The 13,774-nt window shown below is 37.4% G+C and overlaps 1 long non-coding RNA gene across 1 annotated transcript; it reads left to right on the forward strand.

Moving 5' to 3' along the window:
- Window positions 1–2,103: 2,103 nt before the first annotated feature.
- LOC135155786 (uncharacterized) lies at window positions 2,104–13,467 on the forward strand. Its single transcript, XR_010294958.1, has 3 exons — window positions 2,104–2,167; window positions 10,384–10,494; window positions 13,104–13,467. It is a non-coding gene; the product is annotated as an uncharacterized LOC135155786 (long non-coding RNA).
- The last annotated feature ends 307 nt before the right edge of the window (window positions 13,468–13,774 follow it).

Consider the following 13,774-nt stretch of genomic DNA (forward strand, 5'->3'; position numbering starts at 1 on the left):
CTGGAATAAAGACAACGCTCTAAACATGTGCTTTTCTACATGGTCTTAGTTTTGGAGGATTGTTGGTTCTTAATTAGATTCGTTTTTTTTTTTTTTTTGGGGGGGGGGGGGTTGGGTTTTATTGCTTTTTATTCTTAAAATAACAGTGTCTGAAGGAAAGTCAACAATCGATCTTCATGTTATTCCACAAGAATGAGATTATTGGCTATTTGTTTTAGAATATTTTTAAAAACTATTTTATTTTAAATAACTAAGTCTGGAGAAAGGATGTTTGCTCTACCCACGCATTATTTCAATGTTTTGTAGGCCGGGTCCTAGTTTGTATTAAAAACAACTCGGTATGGGGTAAAGACCATGCTTGAAACCCATATTTTTTACTGGGTGTAAATTTTGAAGATTGGTATTAGTTTTGAAGTTTCTTTATTCCTTTTTTAAATAACCGGGTCTGGAGGAAAGAATACGCTTTAAAACTCGTGTTATTCCACAAGAATAAGAATATGATTGGGTCTTACTTTAGAAGATTTTTTTTCGTAATTTTTTTAATGACTAGGTCTGGAATAAAGACAACGCCCTAAACCTTTGTTTTTATATTACATGTTCTTATATAGTTTGAAGGATTGTTTGGTCTTAGATTTGGAGTTTTTTTTAATTATTACTATTATAGCGTTATTTTGAAAAAAATAACTGGGTCTGGCTGGAAGACTACGTTATATCTCAATGTTATTCTGGGCGCCACAACGCCCAGTTGCCCAGTGCGCCTGTAATCCAAGCTGTGGGGAAGTTACAAATTGATGCAGAGGTTCGAGCCCTGGTCACGTCTTTCGGATGGTGACGTTAAAGGTCGGTCCCAGACGTTAATAATCATATCTGATTGATACACGTCTGACAAAACTCAAATACACTCACACACACACACACAGTTATTCAGCATTAATAAGATATTATGAGGTCTTCATATTTTTTTTTATTGTTATTCATAAGTTTGAAATAACTGGGTCTGGCTGAAAGACTACGCTATATTTCCATGCATTTCAAATTTTAATTGTGCCTCTCAAAGGGAGGGGGGCACGAGCCAGCTGTGCCGCCCCCCCCCCCCCCCCCGTGGAACCGCCAGACGCCAGTGCTTCTTATATTTTTATTAAAACCATCTTCACGTCAGGGTGAATTTCCCCTTTAGGGCAAAACAAGGAGAGTTGAAAAAACAAAACTCTAACAATCAAAAATTTTCGACCAATCCTAAGATTTGTTATTGGTCCCATCCATCCCGTTTTCTTTTTCTTACTTTTGTTTTCTTCTGTTACATCCCCTACATCTATAGCCTATACATATATTTTAAGTTTGCTGGGATGGGTTAAGCCGGGGGTTAAGGCACGGCCAGACCGCGCCCCTGGATCCTCGCCCCATGTTTATCCGAAATGTACATTCATTATTGCATGATATCATGTTCCTTTGAATATTTTTTATGATGCATTCTTCGTTCAGATGCATTCTATCATAATGTTATGTAAATTCGCGCCATTGAACGGTGCAGACGACGAGATTTGTGAAAAAAATTAATACGTCACAAAGAGCGAGCGTTATTGCATCCTTTCCCCCAAGCCCAAGGCCGAGGTTGAAGAACTTGGATGTCCAATAAATCTGGTAAAACTAACCGGGAATACCCTGTGCCCCAGACAGCATTCCCATATCAGATGATTTATTTTCGTCAGTGCTGGAATCGTTCACATGAAAAACTTGATCTGAATCAGTTTGAAAAGGTTTTATGGACAGAAACTGTGACTGGTCTTATCTTTCTGGTCAGCGGACTCAGAGAAATTTTCACGCCAGACCTTGACCACGCAGTGCCCCATCATCACCGGGGAGGCCAATCCGAACCCCACCGTTCTCACGCGAGATTGATCTCCGAACACCTTTTGATAGCTGTAGATCTACGTCTTATCAATGTGAACTTGATTATTCGTGAACATTTATGGATGGATGAATATTTGTGGATGTTTTTTTCAATGGATCAGAAATTAATAACTGTTTTGGAACTGATGATGCCAGTGTTTGGATCTCAGCGAGCATGGATGCCTAAAAGGAGTCGGGAGACATCGGGGCCAAGCCAAGGCCATCAACGGGAACATATAACAATACCGAGACTGAACATAAGTTCCTGTATGACTGAGTGAGTAATTTTATCCGTAGAACAATATAGCAATATTTCTGATATTAATGAGATTATGAAACCTTTTGGAAATTTGTCCTAATGTTAAAGCAGACTCTAGCTAGATCTAATAAGATTTTAATGTCAGCGACATGAACGTTAGATCTAACGATAGAATTGAAAGGATTAGGACCATGAAACTGTAGCCTAGCCTTAGCCTTTCTAGTTTAAATAATTCACTGTGTAATATCAAGGTTTTACTTTCCCTTAATAATTGCTTGAAAGAATTTAGTTTTGTGTGCACAAACTTTAAGCTTGCCATTTTTTCACATGTTCGATAACGATATTATTTCAATCGATCACGGATTGTTAATCGATCATCCTTGACTTCACAAATTTACTACCGTGAGGAAAGGGGAGGAGATATTCTTCATTCCGAAATTTCTGCACGAAAGATTATCATTGTTGAAACACTTTCATTTCATCTCACCTTATAAAAATTGTTGGAACATAAATGCTAGTATGGTTCGTATCTATCTCCCTGATATAGCAACTCGATCATCAGGCGCGATAGCTCAGTCGGTAGAGCGGGGGTTTCGGATTCCGGTGACCCGGGTTCGATTCCCAACTGGTGCGCTAGTGCCCTTTGGTAAGGCATTTATCCTCATTACCAGGTCCCTCGGAGAGGACCTTAAGCCGTTGGTCCCCTGGTTGCTTGCTCACAGGCATTCGCGCTTTCTTAGCAGTCAGGTAAAACAACCTCGGTATATCAGCCCATGATGCTCACCATCAGTCACGGAAGTGGTATCGCCGAAACGGTACACTATGTAGATCTAACTTATAGTCCTAAGACCTAACGTTGGAAGGACTAGTGGTTATGATTTGATTTTTTTTCTTCTGCTTTCATAACATTCGTAGATTATAAATATTTAACTAAAAAACAAACACAGTATATTGGTTACTGTTTTTTCGCATGAATCAAAGAAAAAATGGACTAAAAACTTTCATTCTAAACAAATTCACACTTAAAATGCTGGGCAGCATACTGTCCACTGTGTTGGGTAATGTATGTTGGTAAACATATATAGATATATTCTGGGCAATTATCAAATTTAGCCAATTTTTCACCCATCTATTAGTTTTTATTACCCAATTTGGGCAGATCTTAACCAATAGTTGTGTGGGCAGTATGTAGCCCAGGGTTGGTTAAAAGTTGGGCATTTTTTGCCCAATTATTGTAAGAGTGTATGATCTACTACCAAATAATTGTAACATTTACAATTTGCTGCTTATAATTGTCATAAGCAGATTGCTTGAAAAGAATGACTTCCCTGGATCAAAACTAATTAAATTGAATAATATATTTATCATGTTTATAAAGCAAAATGGTAATATTTGTTCATGATTATAATAATTAAGCTGGAGATGATAAGGATGGGGAGGATGGTGAAAATGTTGAAGAAGAGCACTGTTAAAACTAATTTAAACAACGCTGTTTACTGTGTGAATCGCACAGTAGTTGTTTAAACAGTTTAAACAAGTGTTTAGAATCTCAAACAACCATGCATAAATTATTGATAATCAGGGCCTAAATATTTGAATTTAAACTTTGTTGTTTAAAATTTTAAAAACTTGTTTAAAATGTTTAAATAACTACTGTGTGATTCACATTGTAAGCAGCGTTGTTTAAATTATTTTTAACAGTGAGGAATGAAGAGGCGAAAATGTGGTTCAATATGGTTGTAAACTTGATCATAAACCAATCAATACATCCTTTACAGGGGACACGGGGGGATGAGTGGGGGAAAGTTTGTATAAATGTCATGAATAATATGTTAAGCTTTACCTAACTCTTGCTTCAAGGAAATGGTATAATTAGTCATAATTAATGGCAGTGATCAAATCAATATGATTGATTGACGTAGTAGATGTAGGATATGAATATTTCCCGCATCTTTAATATTTTATCCATTTTGTAGGCGACTAATGATAAACATTTTGAAGCCCATCCAAAGCTCTAGCAAAGGTTCAATAATGTGATTTATACTCGAGCATATATCAATGTTATCACAAAAGTATATTGCAGCCGTTAGAAGTCAAATTTTTGCATTTCACAGCTGTTAGGATTCAAGCTTTTTTTGTACCTCGCGCCCTCGTTCAGTATTTTTATGCCCCCCAGACGAAGTCCGCAGGGTGCATTAAGCGTTGCCCCTGTCCGTCCATCCGTCCGCCCCCCACTTGGTTTCTGCGCAATAACTCGAAAAATATTTAATGGATTTTAAACATTCTTGGTGTGTAGGTAGATGGCACCAAAATACAGGCCATGTTCGAATTCGGAGTCCGCAGGTTAAAGGTCACAGCTCATTAAATATGCGAGTTGGTTTCCACATGATAACTTATGAAATATTCAACAGATTTTAACAAATTGTGTGTAGGTAGATTACACCAAAATAGAGGCTAAGAATTGAATTTGGAGTCCGCAGGTCAAAGGTCATAGCTCATTAAATATGCGAGTTGGTTTCCGCATGATAACTTATGAAATATTCAACAGATTTAAAAAATTGTTGGTGTGTAGGTAGATGACACCAAAATACAGGCTAAGTTCGAATTCGGAGTCCGCGGGTCAAAGGTCATAGCTCATTAAATATGCAAGTTTGTTTCTGCATGATAACTTATGAAATATTCAATAGATTAAAAAATGTTTGGTGTCTGGGTAGATGACACCGAAATACAGGCTAAGTTTAAAATCGGAGCCCACAGGTCAAAGGTATTTATAAGTATGCAAGTTGGTTTCTGCATAGTAACTTGGAAAATTATCAACAGATTTTCAAAGAATTCTGGTGTGTGTAGGTAGATAGCAGCAAAATACAGGCTAAGTTCGATTGCGAAGTCTGCAGGTCAAAGGTCAAAGCTCATTATATATGCAAGTTGGTTTCTGAATAGTAACTTAGGGAATAATCAACAGATTAACCAAATTATTGGTGTGTGTAGGTTTCTGCACGATATCAAGTTCAAGTATATTGAATGAATTTCTGATCGCGTTAAGCGGGGGCATCTGTGTCCTTTGGACACGTCAAATTTCTAGTTTATTTCATTTGTTTAAAGAGCCCTTTGAGCACTAATTTTTAGCTCATCCGGCCCGAAGGGCCAGATGAGCTTATGCCGTGGCGAGGTGGCGTCCGTCGTCTGTCGTCCATAGTCTGGCGTCTGTCGTCCGTCCACAATTTCAAAATGCTTCTTCTTCGCCATTTCAAGTCCGATTTCAATTCGGTTTGCTTTATATGATAGCACTAGGTGGGGGATGCTAAACTTCTACACAGAATTCTGAAATTCATTAAATATGCTAATTTATGCGCATTTTTCCAAAAAAAAAAAAAATGCTTCCTCTTCTTTATTTGTGGACCGATTTTGATTTTTTTTTCTTGCATCTGGTAGAGCTTCATGAGGTTCACCAAACTTCTACACAGAATTTTTAAATTCTCAGTAGAAAATTACTTATGCTAATTTATGCGAAATTTATTCATAAATCACAGAAAATGCCTCTTCTTTATTTGTTGACCGATTTGATTTTTTTTCTTCAATCCTTCACACCTTTTTTTTTTGCTTGTCAAATTTTCCAGCCCCTGGTCCCCCCTACCTGTGGGGAGAGATTTTCGCCCCTGCTTGTAAGAAGTTGTAAGACACAATTCAGTCAGTGTAACTTGTAGTTTCAAAAATATGCTCTCTCGCACGTGGTCATCAGACCCGAATGTACTTACAATAACAGCCATTGAAAAACACATTTCATGATAGACATCAAAATTCATCACCAAAATTGAGTTTTGCAGGATTATCCATTTTAGATACTCCTTTATACACACATGACTTTTAGTTCCCCCATATTTGGACACATCAGCTCATCCCCTCTCCCTCCCCGTCAGCCTCTCCCCTTCCCCGTTCTCGGACTGAATTTAGGCCACTGCGCAGGAATTTCAAGTCCCTTTGTCATTTCGTCCGTGGAATCCTCAAGGAAAAAAATGCTCACCACATAACTTTGATCTTATTTGTGACAAAAGAATGTTACGCACCTGCATCAAGCTCGGTGATGGTGAACTAGTCTCCAAGCACAGACCTTGGTAGGGGGTAGAAGCAGCCACAGTGCCTGAGTTAATCTAATCTAATACACACACACACCCACACACGCATACACCTTCACACCCTCACAGACATGATGTTTCTCTCAAATATACGCCAGTGCATAGCCGTATTTTTCTTCATTGATATTTTATGGTATAAGATCTCTCTTTTCCAAAATCTGAATTCAATAATTTTGTTTCAATTGTTAACCTTCAAAGGACTTCAGGGGCCCGTTTCATAAAGGACTTGCAACTGTTTTAAAGGTCAAGTCCACCCCCAGGAAACTGCTGACTTGAATAAATAGAGAAAAATCAAACTAGCATAGTGCTGAAAATTTCATCAAAATCGGGTGTAAAGTAAGAAAGTTATGACATTTTAAAGTTTCGCTTATTTTTCACAAAACAGTGATATGCACAACTAGGTGACTCAGTCGATGAAGTCCATCAGTCACTATTTCTTTTGCTTTTTATTGTTTGAATTATACAATATTTCATTTTTATAGATTTGACAATAAGGACCAACTTGACTAAACCATATAGTATTAAACAACGCTCATTCCACATGTTCAGGGAGGAATTAATCGTTGTATCACTTGACAATGAGGAGAAAATTAGAATATTTCATATAATAAAATATAAAAGAAATAGTGAGTGGATGATGTCATAGTCTCCTCATTTGCATACCAGCCAGGATGTGCATATAACTGTTTTGTGAAATTAAGCGAAACTTTAAAATGTCATAACTTTCTTATTTTACATCCGCGATTTTGATGAAATTTTCAGTGTTATGCTTGTTGGATTTTCCCTTTTTATTCAAATCAACTTTTAGTTGGGGTGGACTTGTCTTTTAACTTTGCCATTATGGCAGCTATCATGGAAACCACGGTTATGATTGGCTGCTGAGCCCTGTTACCATGGTGGTTGCCATTACGGCAAAGTTACAACAGTTGCTAGTCCTTTATGAACCGGGCCCCTGGTCTATCAAAATTATTGTGGAAGAGATAAAATAATGAAGCGTAAATCCGAGCGGTAAATCTATTTTTTCGGGGGGGGGGGGGGGATGATCTATTGTTTCATCCCCCACTTGAAAAGTATGACGTCACGGATTTACACCAATGTACTTTTTAGCAATGTGAACTAAGTCATGAATCAGAACCATATCATTATGACTGAACCCGTATGTTTGCATTGGGATGGTATAATAGAGAAGTGACGGGAAACATGGAAAGCAGCTCTGCATGACTATTTCTTTACTTAAGCGATATGGGTAGCAAATCAGGAATCAGTAAATTAATCAATTGAAAAACTTGAAAATCACGCAAACCTCTTTGTTTCAAAATGCAAAGTCGATTCATAACGGCATTGCAATATTTAGTAACATTCTGTGCGATACACTCCGTTATGAGTTTTGTTCTTTTATACCATAGATTCACTTCATGTAAAAATTGTCTGAAGCCAAAGACTATTATAGGCTTGACCATGCATGGGTGCCATTCAATTTCGCTGAATAGGTCTTTGTGTGTTGGTGTGGGTGTTGCACCTGTTGCCTGACATATCATACAGTGTATAAAATAACATAGGGTAGATGGTGGAGAAGCAAGATGGTGGTTTCAGCGACGAAACGCTTATCGTTGTTTGCGGAGAAAAATCTTCTCACAGAAATTGCATCCGATGATAGTTTGTATCTGAAGAAGCTGATTGGGGATGAAACGAGGTTAGTTATATATTTGAGCCTATTATTGTTTATGTCATAACACGAAAAATTGTTTATTTATTGTTTTTAAAAAAGCCACAAGTTGGTATAATATTGTGTGTGGACCCACTCACACAACATGCTGAGACGTTGTGCAGTTGGTTCCATTTCATGCCGCGGCGACAATTGCTCCGATGGAAAATCCTCACGTTCAGCCAAACATAAAACCTATTCTCCAAAATTAGATAAACCTTAATCCTCATACTTTAGTTATTTAAACCAAAAATTCTATTTCGATTCTAACTCTAACCCTAAGTTCTGAAATATTAAGACTGGATCAATTGCGGGAGCAATTGTCGCAGGAGCGAAATTAATGTCGTGTCACTGAATCGGGTTAATTCACATGAGAGCAAGGGACTGCAACGTAATATGGCAATATAAAATGTGTTTATTGAAACACCTTTATACTTTTTATAGAAAAACAGGGGGTATTAAAATGATACCATCTTAGAGCAACAATTAAGATGATTGAATATTAAATTTTGAATTTACTAGAATATCAAAGAACTAAACCTTATTAGTACCACGCATGTCCAGTGGCGTAACGGGGGGGGGGGGGGGCTGTGTCTCATCCCCTTCTTGGTAGACTTTGCCGGGAAAATAGAGAAAAGATGATAAGGGAAAAGGAAGGAAAAAAGTCAGAGGGAAGGAGAGAACACGGAGAAAGAACAAATCACCCCGGAATGATACTAAACGAGTGAGAGAAAAAAAAAGAAATACAGGGCTGATAAAATCGGTTGCGAAAGGGTGCAGGGAGAGGAAAATAGAAGAGGCAGAAATAAACATGAAGATATGAAATGAAGACAAGTGAAAATAATGAGAATGGGCTAGGAGAAAAAGCTGAAATTCAAAATGAAAAAGAAAGAGAAGAAAAAAAATATATAACCGGGCTGCCGAGGATAAGGAATAGGGGGAAGATTGGAATGACGTAATATAGCTTGCCGAATTTCACGCAGTACCGGTCTCAGCATGATCAGGATTTTAAAAAATGACTGGACTTTAAAATAAAACTATATTTTTATTCGGATTACCTTTATTTCGACACACCCTGAATCATGCGCGTATCCGGGGAAAGGGGTGGGGAGATTTGATGCGAAAGTAAGGGCTGCCAAATTGGTTGTGAACTCGGGGATGGAAGGGCACCAAATTTATCTTTAACTTAGGAATATAATTTTTGTCTCACCTGCGAAGCAGAGTGAGACTATAGGCGCCGCTTTTCCGACGGCGGCGGCGGCGTCAACACCAAATCTTAACCTAAGGATAAGTTTTTTAAATGACTGTCACAGTATAACTTAGAAAGTATATGGACCTAGTTCATGAAACTTGGCCATAAGATTAATGAAGTATTATTGAACATCCTGCTTGAGTTTCGGGTCACATGACCAAGGTCAAAGGTCATTTAGGGTCAATGAACTTTGGCCAAGTTGGGGGATTCAACATCAAAATCTTAACCTAAGGTTAAGTTTTTGAAATGTCATAACTTAAAAAATATAGACCTAGTTCATGAAACTTGGACATAAGGTTAATCAAGTGTTACTAAACATCCTGCCTTAGTTTCAAGTCACATGATCAAGGTCAAAGGTCATTTAGGGTCAATGAACTTTGGCCAAGCTGGGGGTATCTGTTGAATTACCATCATAACTTTGAAAGTTTATGGATCTGATTCATGAAACTTGGACATGAGAGTAATCAAGTATCATTGAACAACCTGTGCGAGTTTCAGGTCACATGACCAAAGTCAAAGGTCATTTAAGGTCATTGAACTCTGGCCATTTTGGAGGTAATTATTAGATTGATGTCATAACTTTCAAACATTATAGAATGTGGATATAGGGGTAATCAAGTATCACTGACAAGTCTTAGGTCGCATGATCAAGGTCAAAATTGTATGTCATTTATTGTCATTGAACGTAGTATTGTATCATTATATGAATGGTGTTTTTTGTGAATAATTATTTTATAGTAGTTTTCGAAATCAGCACTGCTGCTATATTGAATCGCACGATGCAGATGAGACTGCCAGAGGCATTCCATTTGTTATCTTAAGCTTGAGGGGTGTCAATTCTATTTTAAGTGGGGGAGAGGTGCCAGAATGGTCTTCACTTCCGATCCGTGCCCCCCCCCCCCTGAGAGACCCCACAAATATTTTCAATGGAATTTGGCATGCATAGGTGAGGGCTTTAGGGTCTTCATCATCTTCATCCCCATCAACATCCTCATCATCATCATCATCATCATCGCCATTATGTGTTTTTTTTTTAAGTCTAAAGTTTATGTTCATGATCTTTATTTTATAAGGATGTATTAACATGTTAGTGATAAGCAATTAAGTTATATTTTTCTAATTTTCCTCCCTCCTATTTCTGCAGGTTCAAATCAGTAATCTCGAGAAACACAGAGAGGTGAATCGACTTTGAAAAGCTTGACAGTTTCGTCAAAGAAAGACAGAAGTTAAGATTGATCATGACAGTCACCCTAAAGTAAGTACCTTTATTTAACCACTGACCTATTATAGATTAACATGTTTTGGGGTCATGTCTTTTTTTTTGTTCTTGTTATAATCAACAAATCCAAGTTTATCGGAGTGATGATGAGATGATTTTTTTTTAATTCCCAACCATAGAGATTGTGTTATACTGACTCTGAAGGGCGTATCCTCATATTGCTGTCAAAGGGTGGGGGCGATACTCCGGGCTGAACTATGTCTAAATAAATAGAGTAAAGTCCACCGAGCAAAATGCTGAAAATTTCACAAAGATCAGACAACAAATAATGAAGACAAGTTATTGAATTTAAAGTTTAGCTTTATTTTGTGAGGACAGATATCTGCATGTCTTCATGAATATTCATTAGGTGAACTGACGTAACAATGAATAGTTCATGCATTTAAATCATTTGTCAATCCATTTTAAAAGCTTCTTGAAGAATAAAATCTGAAATAAAGATACAAAAGAACATATGTGGTAATGACATCAATTTGTTTATGACATGCATAAAAATATAATGAATAACGAAAATCTTTTAAATGTCTTCGTTATTCCTTGTCCTATTTTTATCAGATTTTCGGTGATGTGTTTTATTTTATTTATCTGTTAAAGATCATATTTTCATCTTGGAGCATCCCCTTTAATTGGGGGGGGGGGGGGAGCATGCACAATCTTGCACGCCCCTCCCAAAACAATATTCAGTACAAACCCCCATAATCTTAAGTTGTGATCAGAGACAGGGAGGGGATGATGCCTTATATGAATATACATGCCCTTTAATAGTTATGGTGCGAGGAATGTGAAAGGAAAATGTGTTTTACAGGATAAATTTTGCAATTTTATATAAAATTCTATCTTGATTAGCTGCCCGATCAAAATAAAATATCAACTTTTTTCCTTTTTGATATTAAACCTATTCCAGAGCATGAAATCGGATGAAAATTTCAGATGACCTTTCTCCATAACTTTTTTATATTCAACCACTAACTGTGTGAGATAACTGCTCGAATGTTTTGTTTGTTAGGGTTTTTTTTACAAAGGAAACTAAAAGCATCGCTGAGAGAGGGCGCTACATATTTCAGATTTGAATATTTTCATCTTAAAAAAGAATCCTCATCCCATTATTGGCCGTTTATCAAAGCTTTTGTCAGGCTTTAAGACATAATCGAGAATAAGAACAAAAGTTAGGACCATTTTTTAACAGGCAGATACAAAAGACAAAAGGCTAAAATTTCCGGGATGGGGAGGTGGCTATTAATTGGTGAAACACCAGAGTGTCCTTTATCCTAGTTATAATTGTTTTTTTACTGATCTTGGTCATGTTGGTTGCAAAAGTTATGAATTGAAAATCACCAAACGTGTGTGGGGGATGTGGGTGTATACGTTTTTTGTGTCTGTATTATGGAACATGGGATTTAAAAAAATAAAAAAAGTTAACACGGAATTATGTCTAGGTTTAGAATGACTATCAAATTATTAGATTGTTTGAATGAAAAAGGCCCTATGTAACCAGGGGTGAATTGGTTCTCCAAAGTGCCAATTTGTTAGCAAAAAAATTAAACCTTTCTTCATAATATTGCAACTGGAATTTTACCAATGTTGATGTGGAAATGGTCTCTATACAATTAAATGATAATTGTGGAATAGTTTGTCTATTTATTTTGTTCGATATGTGATTCGTCTAATCACAATTTGGTCTACAACTTATCATGTGGTCTAACACCCGATTAGTCTATTACCACTCTGCCTATGCCAATGGCCCGTATTCTGAAGTCGGGTTTAACTTAAACTCAGGTTTAAAGTTGTGGTTTAAGTATGGATAGCCAATTGTTACATTAATCACTAACGGTAGAGATATCATATTTCAGCTCATTTGGCTCTTAAATCATTTATAATTGTTTAGGAAGTATGAATACATGATTGTCTTCACCATCGGTGAATCAAGAAAGAGCACAGTAAACATAAGAAACATACAACTTAATAAAATTTTTGACACTTTTGGCTTCCCATAATTTTGGCACAGAGTTAGACCATGGTCTAAGTTAAACCTGACTTCAGAATAATAATAATAATAGCCAATTTTTATAAAGCGCTTTTCCCCGAATGGCTCAAAGCGCGTTACAGCAATATATTACCCCGGTCATTGGATTCATTTCAATCCCGCACGAAAAGTGCACAATTTCCACTCCCTGGGGAGCATTCCTTGCATTCATCGCAGCCTCATTATGGTGCTGGCAAATTCAAACATACGATATCTTTCGCATTCTACCGGGTACCCATTTAGTACCTGGGTCGAGAGTGGCGAAAGTGTTGATTAACGCCTTGCCAAAGGACGCTAGACCGCGGTGGGATTTGAACACACGACCCTCTGTTTACAAGCGAGAGTCAGAACCACTACACCACGGCTCTTCCACCAGAATACTGGCCAATATGTCTAAGTTTAATTTGGCCTAATTACCATTTCGACTACATATGGTTTCGTGCCACTTAATCTAATCATTTTGGTCTTATGTGTAACAAATATTTAGGACCTGTACACCATACATTACTTTTAGTCTTTTATTAGCTAAAGTAATTGCATTTTACTATGTTCTTGTTTACAGTTTTCATTGGAATGGAGTAATGAAGGAGTAAAGATTCAAGTGAATACAAGCAACTTTCCTACAAAGAACTTTGTTTCTGCTTATTTTGAACCCGACTACAATCTCAACTACTACACATTCCTCGCCCATATCCATCCGGGAATCCATCTCTGCATGAGAGGCAAAATTTCGCTTCAGCAAAACCGACAGTGCCTCACTGTGCTTCAGAAGACTTTTACAGCAGTTAGCTAATCTTCGCGACTATATATTTACTGAGATTTAATACTATCAAGGACTTGAGATGCTGAATCGCTTACCAGTAACTTATTTTCATTCGACAAAAGAACTCTTCACTTATCGTTTGCCTGAGAGACATTATTTTCACTGGAGAACTTCGCCGAGACTAATCCGAATCTCACGCGAGGTTTGTTGATGGGTCTCTGGTCGGTTGTTCTACCCTTCATCTGTCGATTTGAACTCAATAATTTGGTGAACATTTGCGGACAGACATGTTTGTGGACCTTTGGAAAGAGACCTTTTCACTGGATCTTGAAATGGAAATATGTGTTTTTGTGCTGATGTTGATTTGGACATGGATTGTGAACCTGAATACACTGTCGGCTGGAACAGGTGGGAATGCTGAGACTGAACAAAGTTCCTGTATGAGTGAGTCTTTTTACCCGCAGACCAAT

Source organism: Lytechinus pictus, chromosome 10 (assembly GCF_037042905.1).
Source record: "Lytechinus pictus isolate F3 Inbred chromosome 10, Lp3.0, whole genome shotgun sequence".
Classification (NCBI taxonomy): domain Eukaryota; kingdom Metazoa; phylum Echinodermata; class Echinoidea; order Temnopleuroida; family Toxopneustidae; genus Lytechinus; species Lytechinus pictus.